The sequence below is a fragment of the Zootoca vivipara genome, chromosome 6, assembly GCF_963506605.1.
Source record: "Zootoca vivipara chromosome 6, rZooViv1.1, whole genome shotgun sequence".
Lineage (NCBI taxonomy): Eukaryota > Metazoa > Chordata > Lepidosauria > Squamata > Lacertidae > Zootoca > Zootoca vivipara.
The window spans coordinates 82,634,821-82,654,243 of NC_083281.1; the positions used below are offsets into that span (position 1 = coordinate 82,634,821).

General features: G+C 46.8%; 1 protein-coding gene across 11 annotated transcripts in view; it reads right to left on the reverse strand.

The window, feature by feature from the left end:
- Window positions 1-19,423, reverse strand: part of SAMD11 (sterile alpha motif domain containing 11) — a 159,805-nt gene that overhangs the window by 122,666 nt on the left and 17,716 nt on the right. Inside the window, exon 1 of one of the 11 annotated variants that reach the window (XM_035118505.2) lies at window positions 16,945-17,148. The exons of the other annotated variants lie outside the window; for them this stretch is intronic. The gene's annotated coding sequence lies outside the window, so the exon portion shown is untranslated. Of the gene's footprint in view, window positions 1-16,944; window positions 17,149-19,423 lie in introns of those variants that run through there. 11 annotated transcript variants of the gene reach the window in all.

Consider the following 19,423-nt stretch of genomic DNA (forward strand, 5'->3'; position numbering starts at 1 on the left):
GGAAGGAGGGAGAGTGGAAAGGATCAAAGGGGGGGATATTCCCAGTTTTACATCTGACCTGGACTAAGTCACAGCACATTTCTATGCCAGAATTCTCCCAACTGCACACCCAAATTGAGCATCCATCCTGATTTGTTTGCAAAGAGATTAGATCATGTTGGCTATTTAATGAGTTTTCATTCTGATTTGTTTGCAAGGAGTAAAAGCAGGTGTTGTCCCACACATTCTGCTGCATTTCCCCATCATTATTCATACTGCAAGAAGTCTGATCTTTTGGAGAAGGCAGGTTTGTTGTGCAAGGCCTCCCAATCAACTATAATTGTCTAATGTGAATTTGCCCTTATTGACTAAACCCCGCCTGGAAGCACCCGCAAAGTACTTTCAGATCCCCCAACTGGCACTTAACAACTGCCTTATACAAAGTCAGTCTGCTGGGTCCATATGACCCAGAACTATCTACACAGACTGGCAGCAGCTCTCCTGGGTCTCTCCAAGCCCTATGTTGAGATACCCAGGATATTTTGCATGCACGCAAGAGCTTTGTCACTGAGCTACAGCCCTACATAGGTTGTGATTGTCTGGAAATGGAAACTCAAATTGTGTGCAATGAAGAGCTTATTCAAGTAAATTTGTATGTGTATTATGTACCTTCCATATTTCACTCAGTTTCATCCAACAAATGGGATCTCTTTAAGATTTGGACCAGATCAGCAGAAAAACAATGGAAAACAAGGTAGCTAATGTGGTGTAGCAATAAGGGGGTCAGACTAGGACCAGGAAAGCCAACCTTCTAACACCAACTCAGCTATGATGCTCCACAGGAGATGTTGGGCCAATAATTCCTTGTCAACCTAACCTGCCTCAAAGGGTTGCTAGATTGGCTGCCAATTTGTTTCCAGGCCCAGGTCAAGGCTGAACCTGGGACCTCCTACATGAAAGGCAGACACTTACCACTGAGCTATATGGTGCTTTCCCTCAGAGTGGTCCTTTAGAAGAAGTATCCCCCATCTTCTCCTAAACTCTTGCAAGTATCTGGGAGTCCACCACAGGATCACCACCCTTAGAAGTCCTCCATGTTGTTCACTATGCTGGAAACTTTTCTTTTTTTAAGGAAGGATATGAAATTTCAAACACCTCTTACAGAATTTGTATGAAAATCTCCATTGCCCTCTGCCCTTCCATAAAAGCTTTCTCTTCCCCCTCCCCAAGCACACGTTAATTCCGCACCAAGCCCATGAGAAATGTGTGTGTGTGTGCGTGCACAAATTTAGGTTTCCATTCACAACCTGCTTGATTATTTGTCTCCTACATGGGGGTGGGGGTGTAGAAGAGATTTTCCAGCAAATTGCATTACTTTGTTTGGTCAATTGGCCTACAAATTGATTTTCCTGTACAAATAATGAACATTTATGGTTATTTTCCCTATAGGCTTGCTTTATTTGCCATGTAACAAAGAGTGATTTTCCTGGATTTTTTGGAGAGCTGAGCTTATCGCTGTTAGTAATTGTGTGTGCCTGTGAAGTTGGGGGAGGGGGGGAGAGAAGGGAAGGAGGTTGCAAACGAAAGGGAATCTCTTCTTGTGGGTTGTTGTAGTAGGAGATGCTCCAAAGGGAGGGGAAGCAAGAACTATGCAGGAGTGTGTGCTATTCTCCACACTAACCACAGATTTACCATAATGCCTACTTTGGCCCTGGGGAAGCAGAATAGCACCATGTGGAGGGAGGGGAGGATGCATCGCTGAGCTTGCAATGGTTACTTGCTCAGTGGCATAGCATCTGCTTTGCAAATAGAAAGTCCCAGATTCAATCCTCAGCATCTCCAGTTGGAGCTAGGGACAACTTTGGTCTAAAACCCTGGAGAGCCACTGCCAGTCAATGCAGGTTGACAGACCAATGTCTGGCTCAATAGAAGGCAGATTCCTACATTCCTTTTTCTCAAGGGATGGGGCCAAAGTTCAGTGATAGAGCACTTGCTTTGGATGCAGAAGTAGCTGCACTGTAGTCATTTATTTCACTCCCCCTTGTTATCCCTTGCCGAATTACCTAGATATTGTTCCATAGCCATTTAGGATATATTGCAGAACGTTAGGTGATGTTGCCCCACCCTCATACTCCACTCCTGGATGAAGGTGAACGGAAAAAGAACTAAGCAAGCCTCCCAAGGACTTCCTAACCAAAACACAAAAGGGGGGAAATTGCTAGCTCTCATTAAGAGTTCTGCTTCTCAGCCTGGAGTTCACTTTCTAAAGCTTTTTTTTGGGGGGGGGGCTAGGAAACTCGTCAAGCCGCTGGCGAGTGGGGATGGGGGACAAACCAGGAGCTCAAACAAATAGCAAGAGTGGCTAGGTTGTGGCAACATTTGACAGCTTAACAGGTGCACCGAACAGCTGCTACATTTAGGAATCATTAGCAAAGTACATGTCTTCACACATTTGCAAAGAGACTAGGAGAGAGTAAAGATACTGAAAATTGGGGGGGGGCAAGGATGAGAGAAAGCAGATTTTGCAGGCCCTTCACCTGATTGCTCCCACGCTAACCCCACAGGAGCCCACGTGGCAGACAGGCAGAATTGAGGAATAAGAAACTGAGGACCAGAAGAAAGATGGCAGGAAGACCCAGAAGACATCCCATCTTCTCTCCAAGGTCTCAACACTGGAAACTTTTTGAAAAGAAGGACAATTAAGATTGACAGCAAGGGGAGGTGTTCCCTATACATAGAGAGAATTTGGCTGGATGGCATCTTGTACGCCTCCTTCCAGCAACTCCTGCAGCCAGATGTGGCTCTTACCTTTGTACCACTGGCTACATTCAAGCAATGCAAAATCCAGGTGTCTACACCCTCCCTCTCACCCAGGCAAGCAAGAGTCATTATCACAGTTCAATGAACTTTTCCAGCCAGAGAGAGAAGAGGGTCAGTGCGGGGCATGACATGAGAATGGGGGTGGGGCTAGGAAAGGGCACGGCCTATGAGAGTCCCGAGAGCCTGATGGAAATGTATGGAGGGCTGCATTTTGGCCCCTAGGCCTGAGATTCCCCCACCTGTGCTTTGCATGACTCTTGAAGCAGCCATGAAATTGTATGTAGACAAGGGTCTCTAGAAAAGAAAGCACCAAGATGGGGTTTGCCTGTTGGCTTAGCCTTACAACACCGAAGATTTCAACCATGGCTGCATGTTAATTCTGCACAGGGAGCAGGAGTAACAATTTCTGCAAGAAATTCTGCAACACGTGTGAGGGTTCTGCGAATTAAGGACTTTTGCACCACTATACTTGACTTGAATGAATTTATTCTGTGTGGTCTTACTATTTCACAAAATCTCTTCAGTTAATTGTGGGGAGGGGAAAGGGTGGATACAGGGCAACTCCTGATCATTGCAGGAAGGGGGATTGTAAGGACATAGAAAGAGCCCTCATGGATCAGATCAAGGGTAAATCTAGTCCAGCATCCTGTTCTCACAGTTCCCAATCAGATGCTTAAGGGAAACTTGCAAGCAGGGCCTACGGTAAGTGCAACAGCAACTCTCCCCACTTTGGAATCCCAGCCAATTGGCATTCAGCAGCCTCTGCCAGCGGAAGTAGAACTTAGGGTTAGTAGCCATTGAGGACCTTAGCCTCCACATTCAGGCATTCCTCAGGCAGTTTTGGATTCTGTAAGGGCTAGAAACATATGCCTCTTTTTTTAAAAAAAAGAAGAAGAAAAGAGAAATTTCTTGGGATGAGAAACTCCACAAATTGCAGCACGACCTGTGCTTTGTCTCCGCTCCTGCAGAACTGTAGTACAGGCGCCATTCTGGATGTAACCCAGAGTTGTAGCACAAGGCCATAGCCCAGATCAGCAGATCAATACGCAGTTGAATAAATAAACGGGCCGCCCAAGTGTTAGTTCAAGCCGGCGCTGCGACACGCCCCTGACAATATCGATTCCTGGAGCAAAAGCACTGTGCAATGACCCAAGAGCCTAGCATTGTAGTGTGTGCCAGGTTTGGTCAGAAGCAGAGACACAGAAAAAAATAATGCTCCAACACCTATGCATAATTGTGCCCACAATTATCACAATGAATTAGTCACAATTCTGCTGGATTTGCCACATGCCATTAACTTCCCACAACAGCCTGCAGCAGCAATCAGAACCACTCTGCAACTGGGGTGGGGGGGTGGGGGGAAGCACAGAAGGGATGATTAGAACCTTCCCCTTCACCCCCAAAAAATGTGCCACTTTTTTTTTACTTGCAAGGGATTTTCTTTCCTTCTTGGCTTGTTTTTAAACCTGGGAAACACTCAAAAGCAGAATCCCACAGAGTAAATAGGATTTTCCCCTACCCCCCACAGTCCTTAAAACAGAAGCTGTACAACAAAAGGACATAATAAGCGCCAATCAGATGCCTCTGGGAAGCTTGCAAGCAGGACCTGAACCCCTCCAACATTGGATGAAGAACATAGCCGCTGAGGCTAGTAGCAACTGCTAGTCTTACCCTAGAAATCTAGAGAGGATACTAATAGAGACAGGGCCAGCGCCAGCAACCTTAAGTAACCAGTGAGCACCAGGACCGTGACAGTGGTCCCCAACAGTGATGTGTACCAGAATATGTTCAGAAGCCTATTTTTTTACAAGTCTACTCAGAGCAAATCTTAATTGGATACCACCCTTGAGCGGGATTGGAGGGTAGGAGTGAACAAGAGGGATGCAACAAGATGAACAAACTAACAACACAGCAATAGTCAGACAGGGCAAAACTCACAACCCTGGCTCTCAAGCCTAACTCCAGACCCCCCCCCCCAAAAAAAATCTCTTCCTTTCCGCTTGCACAGCCATTGCACAGTGAATCCTTTATGCCTTACAAGATGAAATCGCAACGGCAGGCTAAGTTATCAACACAACCCCAGGATGTGTGTGTGTGTGTGTGTGTGTGCGCGCACACACACACACAGAGTGATGGGGGAGATTTTCAACATTCACTTTGTGTTTTTCTAACCCAGGGTGGCCATGCTTGGGGTCAGCATCTGGCTGCCTGTCAACCTCCCGCTGTTCTCCGCTCCTTTATTTATTTATCTCTCCCTAACCCAATTTTCCGGCTGGAATGGCGAGAGAGTGACGGCAAAGTAACGTGATTGAGGCGCCCCGGGCAAAATGCCTATTACCTTCCCTGCTTCCCCCTTAATCAATAAAGCCGTTTTGCTGCCTGCTTCTGAAGCAGAGCATGCCATTCCGCAACACGGGCCCTCGCACCAGGAGCGCATGCAATCCGAGCCAAAGGAGGCTGTACCTGGGGTGTGCATTTTAATGTGGCTACTCTTCATGGTTGTGTGAGATGCATGTTGTGTGTTTTCCATATACAGGGTGCAAAAGAATGATCATTGAAGGCTGGAGGTGGAAGTGTGCAATTGAAAGAACTGCTGAGGGGTAGAATTTTCTAAGTGAATCTACGGGTTGGTATATGTAGATCTGCAAATATAGATGTGTAGGAATGTACGAAGGCATAATTTTCTCTTCCACCTTGAATTCATCGCATGCGACTGTGAGAACAGGACGCTGGACTAGATGGAGGGGGGCGGCATTCTCAATCATGTATTGTTTGTGGATTGAAAGCAACAGCAACAGCAAATACAAGTGATTTCCATTCCAGAAATGGGACGAATAAGCAAACAGCAGCAATTTCTGCTCCCATTTCCACGTTCAGCAGAATTCTCTAACATCCTTATACAGTATGGAGGTTTGTAGAGATAGATATACATATGCACACAAAGAATAAGAACCTTTGGGCGCTCAAGCTGAATATGAAGACACTGATTCTGGCCTGCAATTTGTTTCCTGCATCTCAGTATTCCCAGGTATGCTGCCTCTAAATAGGGAGGTTCCATGTCTGGCAATTACAACATATAGCTGTCTGGAAATCTCAAATTTCTTCATCCCCCCCCCCCAGAAGTGTCTGAATGCCCCACAGATTACAAATATGATGCAAATAAACAGCCACATTGATAGTAACAAGACAGTGGACTCAGACTGGGCTACCGGCAAACAATCACGTAAGTTAGCTTTAAACAGTTCTAATTTTTTGCGCACAACCTTGGTTGCACGAAGCTTTTGTTGTTGAATGCAGTGCCCCATGAGACAACTGAGGATGAATGTTTTCAACTACAGTGGTACCTCATGTTAAGAACTCAATTTGTTCTGGAGGTCCATTCTTAACCTGAAACTGTTCTTAACCTGAGGTACCACTTTAGCTGGAGGAGGCAGTACCATGCTAAGTTTGTCAGCAATAGTTATCTTGCCTGTAGCTGCTGAAGGAGATTGGGCAGATGGGGACGAATTTGCCAATATTGCCAGTGACAGAAAAGCAAAACATTGTTTGGGCAGGTGCCTGAAACTGAACATTGTCTTAGTAGACATAGCCCGGCTTAACATACCTCTCGCTTGCCTTTGGGCAAAACGTTTGGCCCTTGCTGAAGGACGGCAGTTCTCATTATGAGCAGGGTGGGGAGGGAGAAGAGCAGTGTTCAGCACATTTCCCAATGGTAAAACTGTACGCCCCAACTGGTTTCCCCTCTCCTGAACAACCCACTGCTATTGACATCCTTCCAAGATCGTTAAAGCAAACATCAAGGAAAGGGAGAAATTTGTTTGTTTAAGGAGGTGCAAGTCTTGACAAAACAGACCCTAATCAGTTATTTAGATAATTGAAAAGCCGCCAGGTCTTTGTTACCTGCCAGGGCCAAACAGGAAAGGCTGGGGAGAGGGAGAGAAAAACACAGACAAAAAAAAAAGCAGCCAGACAAGGACTGGGGGCTCAAATAGCATCCAGGTGTGGAAATAAGGTTTGGCTCACAGATGAAAACCACACAGGGCTCGTTGTTTCAACGGGCAAAGCTTGATCTTCTGTCCTTTGCAATAGTTTGTGTTACGGCTGTAAACACAGCAGTCTTTAAGTGGAAGAACAAAGCGGTACTATTTCTTTCTTATCCTAGCCTCCACCCAAGGAACTCTCAAGGTGGCATTGGTGGTCCTCCCCTCCGTTATTATTTTCAGAACAACCCTGTGAAGTAGGCCTGGCTGAAAGAGAGCAAGCTTTTTTTAATGTGCCTTGGGAGCTTGTTGGCCAAGTGGGGATGCAAACTTATGCTTTGCCCCCACCCTGCCCTTAGTCTGACACTCCAACCATCGCGCCATGCTGCCTCTCATGGGCAAGTCTAACTTGCAGTGTTGGTACACCAAGCAGATTCTGAGCAAACATGTTTAGCTAGTGATATATATTGAAAACCAGATTATCGCCCAGCCCTAGTTTTCCACACATTACACTCCAGACTTCCCCAACCTGATGCCCACCAAATGCTTTGGATCACTCCTGACTGGGGTGGATGAGAGTTGTGGTCCAAACCATCTGGAGGGCTTCTGGTTGGGGGAAGCTGCACTGATCGGTATCCCTACCCCATCAACTTGCAGAATCAGAATTATGTAAAATATACCCCAATGCCAGCATGCTTTACATTGACCACAATATTCACCTCTATATCTGCAAGGATTTTTTGTTTTCCCCCCAAAGTGGAAACAAAGTAAAACACTGAAAGACTCTCTCACTGAAAACTAGCGCTCTCTCTCTCACACACACACACACACACTCACACACAAAGAATAGTTTTAAGAACTTTGTGTGGTGCAGAGAGTGTTCAGGTTGCTGCAAGAATATATTCACAGCATGGCCCTATACCACTCCAAGTTTGGAATTTGATGATGATGTAACAAAATTTATGCACTGCTTGGGTGTATTATTGCTAACCTCGAAATGTTTAGCAATAAAACTTTCAAACTATCAATTGAAAAACAGCCAAAAACAGATATTTTAAAATACAGTAAGCCCACAACATGCATGCATGCAATGTGTATGCATTCAAGTTTCATGTGCATGGCAAAACAGTAAATAAAAAGGGGGTGGAAAGGGGGCAGGGTTCCAGGAAAAATGACTTTCGCAATCCCACCTGCCACTGAACCCCATGTGTTTTGACTATATGCATTTTTGGCTTTAAGCACGATCCCTGGGAACAGAACCCCTGTGTACATTGTGGGCTTGCTGTAATCAAATAAGTAAGCTCCAAAGAAATAAGACACATGCAACTCCTACTTGTCTGGAAAGGCCGGCCTAAACAAGGATGCTTTTAGCAGGCACCAAAAACAGTACAGTGAAGTCTCCTGCCTGATATCAATAGGCAAGGAGTTCCAAAATGCAGGCGCTGCCACACCAAAAGGCCAATATCTTACAAGTGCAGAGCTAGTACCATTCAGTTCCCGTAAAGGGGCTGATTCCACAGACTGAAACTGTTGTGGGGGCATATATGTAGTGTAAACTGGTTCCAATATATTAAGGGCTTCATATACTAACTGTAACACTCTGAACTTGTCTCTTACTTCCCTACCCACTGGGTGGGGGGGGGGCATTTATCCAGAGTATACATATATTTTAAAATTGCAGTAAGAAGCTCCTTGCAACAGATTCTGTACAGCGAGACTTCACCTGTTAGGCTTACTCCAGGAAAGCTTCCATGGCACACATTCAAAAAACTGCCAAACATCTCCGGAAGGGGAGAGGGGGGGGGAACGCAAACAAACCTCAAACAGGATAGATGAGAAAAACCTCAAAAGCTCCTTTGTCCCTTTTGGCCGCCCAAAGACCTGCCTGGAATGGTGGGTGGGCTGCTGCTGGCTCCGCTCCCCAAACAGGTAACAAGCAGACTTTTGAGATCGCTTTAAGGTACACCTCACTCTCGCCTCCTCTCTCCTGACTGGTATGAAGCTTAAGGGGAGAAAATGTGCTTCTGGCATGCCAGAGAAACACAGAAAGCTGCCTGAAACAGAGACAGACTTTTGGTCCATTTAGCTCATAGAATCATAGAATTGTGGAATGGGAAGGAACACCAAGGGTCATCCAGTCCCACCCTCCACAATGATTTTTGCTAGCTCACCTGCCCACCAATAACAATGTTTACAATTTCTGACTTGAAAAAGAGAGAGTAAAAATAACTTATTTGGGGGGTTATTTTTTGGGTCATTAGGGACAACTTTCATTCGGCACAGGTGCACATCTATTTACCAGCCAGCCATAACCCCTTCTTCATAAGACTCCTGCAAAAACAAAGCTGATGGGGTCAGGGAAAGGATATGAAAAGTTATTGATCTGAGGAGAATTCATTTTACCTACAAGGGGACAGGACTTTCTCACTTATTTAATCAAGGGCTGGCATCAAAACCATAGCGAATTTTAGTATTATCTAATTCTACCTAATCTCATTCGATCACTATTGCTCCACCACAGCTGAGAAGGGGAAGTCCTGCCTGTTCTTGTCTTCAGGTGCTATCTCCTGTTGCCTTAGCAACGCAGCAAAATGCCATTTCCACAGAAGTCAGACCTACCACATTCGTCTCCAGGTTAATTTTTTAAAATACAACCCCTATATACGGACGCGTTTAAACCCATATACAGGGGTTGTACTTTAAAATAAATAAACTGGGGTGCAGACATGCACCCCCTCCCCAAGACCAAGCAGAGAAAGGGGGAGGGAGATCTATGCAAAACTCAAAAGTCACCAGTGAGAGATTAGGTTAAGTTGCACCAAATTAGAAAGCAAGAGGAGAAAACAACTCATTTAGTTCAGTTTTGGCCACCCATCATCCCATGGGGCTCAGAGTGACTTATAATGATTCCTAAATACATAAAAACGCAAGGTGTCACCACGTTCTGCAGTTCACGTGGAGGTTTGGAGTCCAGCAACAAGGTCCCCCAACCTTGTTTTAAGAGCCAGATCAGGCACACATGCAGAAACACAACAAGAAGTCTCCTTTCTGGACCACATTCCCCATCATCCCTGACCACTCACCAGGCTGGGTGCCCGAGCTGGTGGGAGTTGGAGTCCAACAACATCTGCAGGGCCACAGCTGCCTCTGTCTTGCTCTACTGAAACCAAGCCTAAGAACTCATAAGTGACCTGAACACATAAATCTTCCTCCGCTTATTTTTGGCTTTCCATTTCCATCTCTTTCCCAGCCCCCAAGGGCCAATGGTCAGGGATAATGGGCAGTGGGAGCAGCCAAACAACATCTGGACTGCCACAAGTTCCCCGTCCCTGATTTACAAGGTTAATTACGCAGCTGGAGCCCTGCAAGGGGAAGAGCAGCTGGCAAAGGCAATTCTGAGCAAGAAAAACAGCTGGTGAAGGAAGAGGATTAGGAACTCTTGACTCCTGCTCCATGCAAAAATCACAATCTCCCAAACCTTCTTACCGTTTAAAAATAAAACACACGAAGGTTGGGCCGCTGCAGTGAGAGGAGGAGGAGAAGCAGCAGCTAATAGCAAGGAACAAAGGAGAAGAACTGTAAGTGCATCCAAAAGAGATAAAAAAGACTTTGCACTGGCAGTTCAGAGCTGACGGAAAAGGACCGAGGATGACACCAGGAGAAAAGGTCCATGAAGGTTAGTATCACAACAGGCGAACCAAGTGCTAACTCAACATGAACACAGGCTCCAGAAGGCGAGTAGGCATGATGGGGGGAAAGTAGACAAACTCTCAAACTCTTTGTGTGTGTTTTTAAAAAGAGCATAAGAATAGCCTGCTGGATCGTGCCAATGCCCCATCTAGTCCAGCATCCTGTTCTCACAGTGATGAACCAGATGCTAGTGGGAAACCAGTAAGCAGGACTCATCCCTTTCCTGCAGTTTCCAGCAGCTAGTAAACAAAAGTACTTCTGCCTCCAACTGTGGAGGCAGAGCACAGCCATTATGGCTAGTAGCCATTGATAGCCCTATCTTCCATGAATTTGTCCAAACCACCCAAACTGGTAGCCGTCACTGCCTCCTGGAGGAGCGATATGCGTAGTTTGATTAGGCACTGCACAGAGAAGTACTTTCTTTTATCTGTCCTACATCTTCCAACGTTCAGTTTCATTTGATGTCCATGAGTTCTACTGTTATGCGAGGAGAAAAACTTTTCTCAATCCATTTTCTGCATGCCATGTATAATGTTATAAAATTCTACCATGTTACCTGTCGGTTGCCTTTCCACTAAACTAAAAAGTCCCAAACACTGTAACACTTCTTCATAGGATAGTTGCTCCATCCCCTTGATCATTTTGGTTGGCCTATTCGGAACCTTTTTCAACTCTACAGTATCTTTTTTGGGAGTGAGGTGACCAGAACTGTACAGTACTGTAAATGTGGTCACACCATAGATTTTTATAACATTATGATATTGGCAGTTTTATTTTCAATTCGTTTCCTAATGATCCCTAGCATTAAATTTGCCTTTTCCAGGGCTGCCACACACTGGGGTTGACGTCTTCTCTGAGCTATCTGCTATGACCCCCAGGACTTGCTCCTGGTCCATCACTTCCTAGTTCAGACTCCATGAGTGTCCTTGTGAAATTAAGATATTTTTTTTTAATTTGCTCCAACATGTACCACGTTATACTTCTTTACATTGAATTGCATTTGCCATTTTGCTGCCCCAAAAGTTGTTTACTGTTAAAAAAAAAAAAAGTCTGTTGAGTCCTCAGGGTTGTTTTCAATAAACTTATGCGTTTCAGCTAGCTTTTTTCCTGAGCGGAAGGGGAAAAAACCATGTCAATACCTCTTTTTTCAAAACCCAAGAACACCCAACTAAAAAGAACATATGCACACAGCCAAGTCACTTTCAGATGACTCGTTCACAGAGCATTCATTCTCATCTTTTTGCAGGGAGGTGAGAAGACTGTTGCTTCTGCAAGTGCCCATATTTAGTGAAACCTGACCGGTGGGCTGCATTCACAACATGCATTTAAATCACATCCCCCACACAATAAAAAGGAATCTGGGTTGACCACTACGAGAATGCTGGACTAGATGGGCCACTGGGCTGATCCAGCAGTGCCAATCTAACTAAGGTAAGGAAATATTCCAGGCCTTTCTAGATCTGGAGCACCCCATTGCAAGCTATCCAGTCTGAAGTACAGCATCATAGACCTTCTATTTTCAGGAAGAAAAAAAATGGAAAATATCCACAAGCACTTCCCCTCTCTGGATTTTCCCTTGCCGCACCCCCGTTTGCACACAAAAGTTTCAAAAGGCATAGAGCGCCTCCATCAAGAAAGCTGAATAAATTATGCAAAGCTTAACAGATGCACGCAACGAAGGACAACAGTTAGCAAAACATGTTGCAACGGCAGGATTTTGCTTTCAGAGCCACAAAATTGGGTTGGGGAGAAGGGCTTGAGAGGTAGAGAATTATTATTTTTTTAAAAAACTGACTGCTGATCATTTATAGGAAATTATACAATTGCTCATTTACTAAACTGGGCTTTTAAATAATAAATGTATCCAGATAATTAAAATACCGAGACGGTCTGGTTGAAACGCTGGCCAATTTGGCAAGTCCGATTGGAAAGAGCTTTTGCTCAAGGGTGTCCTCCCCTCTCCGCCATGTGCAAAACGAATCAAGAGCAATTAAAACTCCGGGCTCTAACCATATCCAGAATGTGCGCAAGGCTCTCCTTCTGCACATCTGGGAATTCCCACCCTTCTGCCTCCTTCAGGCACGTTACAACAGAATCCTGCATCGGATTATACTTTCAACCCATGGGGAGGCATGAGTTCCGCTCCGTCTTCACTATCATCCGGGAAGCAAATTAGGGCCAAGAACAAGAGCTAAGGGAAAGATGTAGTTATAAAAGAGGAGGCTCAATAGCTGTTAGTGTATCAGACCCATCACAAGAGAGCTAAAGGTGGCCCTAGCGTAGTGGGGCCCAGGTTGAAACCCTGGTGTGTGGGAGACCCTGTGCCTGAAATCCAAAAAGCCACTGCCAATCAGTGTAGACTAGACAATATTGAAGTTGATGAACCAATGGCCTGATTCTTTATAAGGCAACTTCCTAAGTTCCTGTCTTTTAAGGGGCAAACCAAAGCTCTGTGGAGGAGCATCTGCTTTGCATGCAGAAAGTCCTATGTTCAAACCCAGGCATCTCCCAGGTGGGCTTTGAAAGATCCTCTGGTTATAACCCTGGAGAGCTGCTTCCAGTTAGTGAAAAACTAGGAAGCTGGGTCCAAACCCTACACCGATAGTATTTTAGTTGCCAATTAAATACATCTATTTGCTTGGGCCTTTGAGGCATAAATGCTAGCAGTAAAGTCAGCAGCTGGTACTAATTTTAATTTTAATTTTTGGAAATGCAGTTTCCGATGCTTTCACTGCAATGCTTTTCACAGCCCTGGGCTCCTACAGGAAGAAGGGTAGTACAAAAAGGGAATTACTATTATGCATGATGGACCAATGGACTGAAAGTCTACATGGATGTGTCTACCTATGCATAAGAACGCAAGAAAAGGCCTCCGGGATCAAGCTAAAGGACATTAGTTCAGCACCTTGTTCTCACAGTGGCCAACTAGATGCATATGGGAAGCCTTGACTGGCAACAGCAAGCAGAACTTAAGGGCAACACAGCACTCTCTCCCCACTTGCAATTCCCAGCAAGGGGTAGTCAGAGGCATACTGGCATGGGAGAGACCCCCCTGCCTGAAAGCCAAAAGCTGCCTCTGAGAGCGGAAGGAGAGCATCGCCATCATGGCTAGTAGCTATGATTAAACAAATTCGTGGAGGATAAGGAATGGAAGTTGAATGTATCTCTGGAAATCCAGATGCTGGTGGACTCCAAATCCACTCACCCACGACACTGACCGTGCCAGTTGGCGGCTGATGGGAACTGGAGTACAACACCTGGAGGGCCACCGGATCCCCTATCCATGGACTTTGGCTACAGAAGAACCAATGGGACGATACCCCATCAGCACACGAATGATAACAGCCAATGATCAAAACAGTCCCTACTAGGACTGACCCAAAAAATGCAACTCTTTAGCAATAAGGCCTTTCGGTGGAAGGAGGGGAGAGGAGAGGAGAGGAGAGAAGGGAAACTAGAGAATGGAAAGGTGGCAGCTGCACTGACTCCCCCTTCCTGGTCAGCTCAGCACTGGCATCTGTTGTGCAGCCAGATCCTTGCCAAGTGTCTAGATGGAGGAAACAGCCTGCACAGAGCAGAACCACCAGCTAACATCCCAAGGAATTAGTTAATGTGTGGAAGAGTGAGAAGGGGGGGGGGGACAAAACATTTTTAAAGATGTTTACATGTGCTGCTGGAAAGAGCGTTCTCTCTCTTGCAAAAAAAGAAAAGAAAAGAAAGCCAATATTTAAAGGATGGTGTTGCTTCTACATTCCAATTGGGGGGGGGTGAGAAAGAGGGAGTTTTTCTTGATCCTATGGGGCAGATGGGCGCAGAGCATCACTGCCCGCTGGGGAATTTAAAGCAAGTGCCTTGCATATGTTCTCAGTGAAGTCCCAGCTGACAGCTGCTCCCCCCACCGCCAGCCTGAAAGCAGTTGCCAGCGAGCCAGAGTTGGGGACACCAAGCCACCAGCAAATTAAAAACAGTCGCTCATGCCCTGAAGCAGTGGAGACAGCCCCCGAGCAGTTTTAATGACATCTCTAAATAATTTTGACAGCGAAATTACTTATCGGAGCTCACCTTTACACTGCCCTTGACACATCACTAACAAGATGAGGCCGCTTACCCGACCTCCCCATTTATTAATTTATTTGCATTCCTGCTCCTCTACTACTCTTCTTCCCCCACACAAACACACACAAATTCCACCCCAGTCTCTCTCTGATTTTAACAAGCCCATCTGAACCTGGGTTGTGCTCCCCAGTCAAATGTGTGGCCAGAACTGTCATGCCTGCGACTGAAGCAGTGCTGGCCATGAGAAGTGTTTTGTGGGTCTGCACATGAACTGCCATGGCTTCCCTCCGGCAGGAGTGGGATAGCTTTTTCCAAACCGAAGGCTGCGTTCCTTTCTGGACAACCTTCCGAGGGCCGCGTGCCAGTTGTGGGCAGGGCCAGAGGCAAAAGCGAGTGGAGCAGCAAACGTAAAAATTTTAACCTTTGCACAGCTTCTGCACAGGATCACACAGACTCCCGTCTCTATCCTCCAGCCAGGCAAGCAAGAGGCATCAGAGTTCAAGGACACATTTCCAACCGGGCAAAAACTCACTCAAAGAAGGAATGAAGCAAGGCTGGTGAGGGTCTAAAGGGCCAAACAGGTGTCTGGAGGGCTTCATCTGCCCTCCCCTCAGCCTGAGGTCTCCCACCCGTCATACAAAATAAATTCCAAAATCAAACCAACAACAACAACAAAATGACCATCTCAACTCAAAAGGTCGCCAGCTAACTTCTACACAACTTTTTAAAATGCTCTCAAAGAACTAGACCAGAGCATGAGGCTCTTAATCTCAGGGTCAAGGGTTCAAGCCCCACATTGGGCGAAAGATTCATCCATTGCAGGAGGGGAGTTGGACTAGATGATCCTCATGGTCCCTTCCAACTCTATGATTCTATGAACTGAAAATGTCTATAGGTATACAAGCTGGTGGCAACTGGGGAGAGGAACTCAGCTGGCTTATGCAATCACACCTGCACATCATACAGTGCAAAAAAAAAAATCATACAGACAGGTTTTCACAAAATTGGAGTAATAGAATGGACTGGGGGATATGACTTTTCAGTTTCCCTCTGACAAGTTCAGCAGGCTTGACCAGCAGTGCAATCCTGAACCATGTCAACTCCAGACTACATTCCGGTGAACTCAATGAAGCTTACGCCCAGGTGAGCCCAGTTAGGATTGCAGTCTTAGTTTCTCTATATGGTGTTCACCTTCAGTTTTCTGTGGTTTCCACTTTCTGTGCCGAAGGGCCACCACCACTTGCTCTCCAGAAACCAGACTGCAAAGCACACCTGAGAGCATAGAGAACAGGCCAATCCTGCACAGCCCCCTCCAAGGAACAGCTCACAAACATGCCACCCGTCCATTAAGCACTGGAATTCTGACTCTGAAAGCTGTCTCCAAAGGGTGTAATTTCAACGTTTCCCCCAATAAATCAAACTCAATGTACCAGAATAAACGCCAATTCAAAGCAGCGTGAAACCACAAATAAAGAAACCCTCGCCATGCAGAATTAAAGGTCTGCAGGGACCAAAATGATTGCAAATGTGAATTCAGGGTGGTGTGGGGGGGGGGGGAGGAAAGGAGGAGGATTTACCATAACAAGAACACTCTCCTGACAACACAGAGCGAGCCTTGAGAATCCCCTCCTTAACAACCACAGGTGTTTGCCCTCAGTTGAGATGTGGGCAGGCTGGAGAGAAAGCGTGTGCTGGTGCACAACTACTGGACGGACCTTGGTGGTGCGAAGGCCATCACAACAACCCCAATGCAACAATGTGTGCGTGCGTGTAACTACAGCTGAAATCCTATGCACATTTATCTGGGAGCAAACCCCACTGAACAAGCCAAGCCAGGGCTGTTGTGAGTTGCAGCCCTTGAGAGCCACAGATTTCCCCATGGGAATGGGCTGCAACCTCAATGCATGCTTACCAAGGAGCAAATTCCATTGCACTGGTGTGTGCGTAGCACATGCAATGGTCCCAGGCAAGTGTACACAGGATTGCACCTAAAGAAAGGGACCTTATATGCACTTCATCCCAATAAGTAGGCCCACTGAGCTCAATAAAGCTCAATGAGGTTTGCTTTCAGGTTCTAATTTTAATGGAATGGGGAGGGAAAGCTGCAGCACAGTGCAACACACTCTTGCAAAGTGCATTTTAGAGCTCCTTACTTGGGGAGGCCGCCTCTTAACTTTGAAGCCCTTTTCACACGTTCCATTGAACCCGCAAGGGAGGAGCGGGAGATGGGTAAAAAGCTGGCTCTTGACAACGACGCTGCATTCCCCGCGGGCGCGACCTCGCTCATGCGAGTTCAAAGTAACGTAGGAACAGTAACTCTTTCCGTGCGCCCCCTCCCAAGAGAGGAGAGGTGGCTGCTCCCTGAAAACCGTTCTCTTTCTCTGTGCAAAAGTGAGAGGCGGCGGAACTGAAGACTCACCGAGTTTGCAAACTCATCTCGGCCCCGTGCGGGTCTCTCCCTCTCTTTTTCTCCTGCTGCTGTCGCTGCAAGCAAGCAGCTAGCAAGCCAGCCAGTGCGGCGGCGTTGGCCTCGTCCTCCTCCTCCTCCATCAGGGGAGCGGGTGGCCCCTTCTCCTCCGCCTGCCCCTGCAGTGACCTCCCCGCCCGCCTCCTCTCCTCTCCAGCGCCGCGCCCTTCCGCCCGATTAGCCGCCCGGCCGCCGGGTGGGCTTGCTCAGCTGCGTCGCTTGATTGATGCGACGGCACAGCAGCAGGAGCGGGAGAGACGCGCTCTGCTGGAGGAGGAGGAGGCGCCGCCGCCAAGGCAGCCGCAGCGGGCGAGACGCGGCTCCGCTCGCTGGGAAAGGAAAGCAAGCAAAGGGCAGCAGGCGCTGCAGCCGGCAGGAGGCGGGGAAGACTTGTCAGAGGTCACTCCCGCTTGTTGCCTCTCCCGCCGCATGTTGTATCGCGGGGGCTGATTATTCTTGGAGGCGCCTTTTCAAGGTCCCCGCGCTAAGAGTTGAGGCTGCAAGTCGCGCACCTTCTTCAGAACCGTATTGCCTACCCGCCGTTTCTCAACCTTGGGTCCGTAGCTGTCGTTGGACTACAACTCCCATCATTCCTAGCTAGTAGGACCAGTGGGAGTTGTTGTCCAACGACAGCTGTGGCCCCCCCAGGCCCCAAGGTTGAGAAACGCTGTAAGATACATGTTTAAAACATATGACTTTCCCCAAAAAGAATTGCGAGCTACCCGCTTGTTAAGTTGCTGGGAGCTGTAATTCTGAGGGGGAAACTACAGCTCCCAAGATCATGGGTTTTGAATGTATGTCGTGGATCTGCCCTTATACCGCTTGAATGGTTAGCGCTCCCTCCCTCTAACCTCTGCATACGCTTTATGCAAGCAAATCCAGTAAGTGACCTCCATGAGCCTTACTTACCTGATGGTAACAGCACAATCCTCTGTGTGTGTATTTACTGTATATTCCTGCGTATAAGACTACTTTTTAACCCAGGAAAATCGTCTCAAAAATCGGGGGTCGTCTTAAACGCCAGGTCGTATTTCTTATACGGCGAGTATATCCCAAACTCTATATTTTAACTGGGAAAGTTGGGGGGTCGTCTTATACGCCCAGTCGTCTTATACGCCGGAATATACGGTATTTCATCAGAAGCCCAGGTGCTGGACATGGCAGCCAAAATTCTTTTGGACAGACTCAGCTGGACTCTGGAACAACTATGCTTAGAGTGGGGCTTTGGTGCCCCTCTTAAGGGACACACCCCTTGATCCTAATGCCTGACTTGCAGGCACAACCTGCTACTCCCATTCACAAGGTAAAATGCGGTCTGCGTTTCAGCCTGTTCTAGTACAGACAGATCCATTGTGAGATTAGACAAGTCTCTCCAGTGCTGGCTCCAAGCTTGCTTGTATGTGTGTGTCTGTGCGCGCGCACACGCTTGGTGGGAGGGGGTAGGTCTCTGGGCAAGGCACCTTCAGGGGGGCCCAGTGATGTGTGGGGCGGAAAATTTCCCCAGTGCTTAATTCCGCCCCCCTACACACAAAATATTTTGCTTTTTGTAAGTTCAACAGCATCACAAAGAGGGAGAGAGCAGACAGGCTGGCTTTAATTTGAGCTCAAGCCTCAGAAAAGAAAAAGGGCAGCATCAACAACAAAAAATTGTTCAAACAGCCATACACATAAACATGGAAACTGATAAACATAACACCAAAACCAGAAATGAAGTAGGAAGTGCATTGCACACGTAGGAAGTGCATTGCTATAATAGGCTGGTTGTAAACATTTCCTTGCAAAATCAATACAGTATACATTAACATGTAGGGTCTTCAGAGGCCGTTCAGTAGCTTTTGCTGCCCTACAGCCTGTCAGACAAAATTTAACAGTCCTGCATGATGTATATAATCAGTGAAATATACAAGTTATGCTTCAAGGGGAGTTATTACTTGTCCCTGACATTAGGGGCTCAAGATACAACACAAATTTCTCCCAAGGAAACCTGGGGACTCTAGTTTGCTAAGCTTGCTAGAAATGGTAGATCTGTGAGGAGAGTCTCTAGGAAGCTTCCAGGGAAGTCATGTGCTTTAAATGTGTGTTGAATCTGCTTTGGATGTATAGAACAAATCTCCTTTCAGATACAGTATAGGGTTAAAATTATGTCACCTGTTGAATTTCTGCTTGTCATGCAGGTGTTAAAAGGCACTGCAGCCCAGATTTTTTTGCAGGAGTTCCATCAGATGGAACAGGCATAAAGTAGTGGTTAAGCACGTAAGTGCTGCAGGTGTGACGAACCTTTGGCCCTCCAGATGTTGCTGCATGCTTGCAGGGGCTGGTGGGAGTTGTAGTTCAGCAACATCTGGAGGGCCAAAGGTTCCCCATACCTGACTCACTGGGTGGACCGGAAACTCACCTTTAATGTGGGAGGAGCTGCACCAGCCAACTTGTG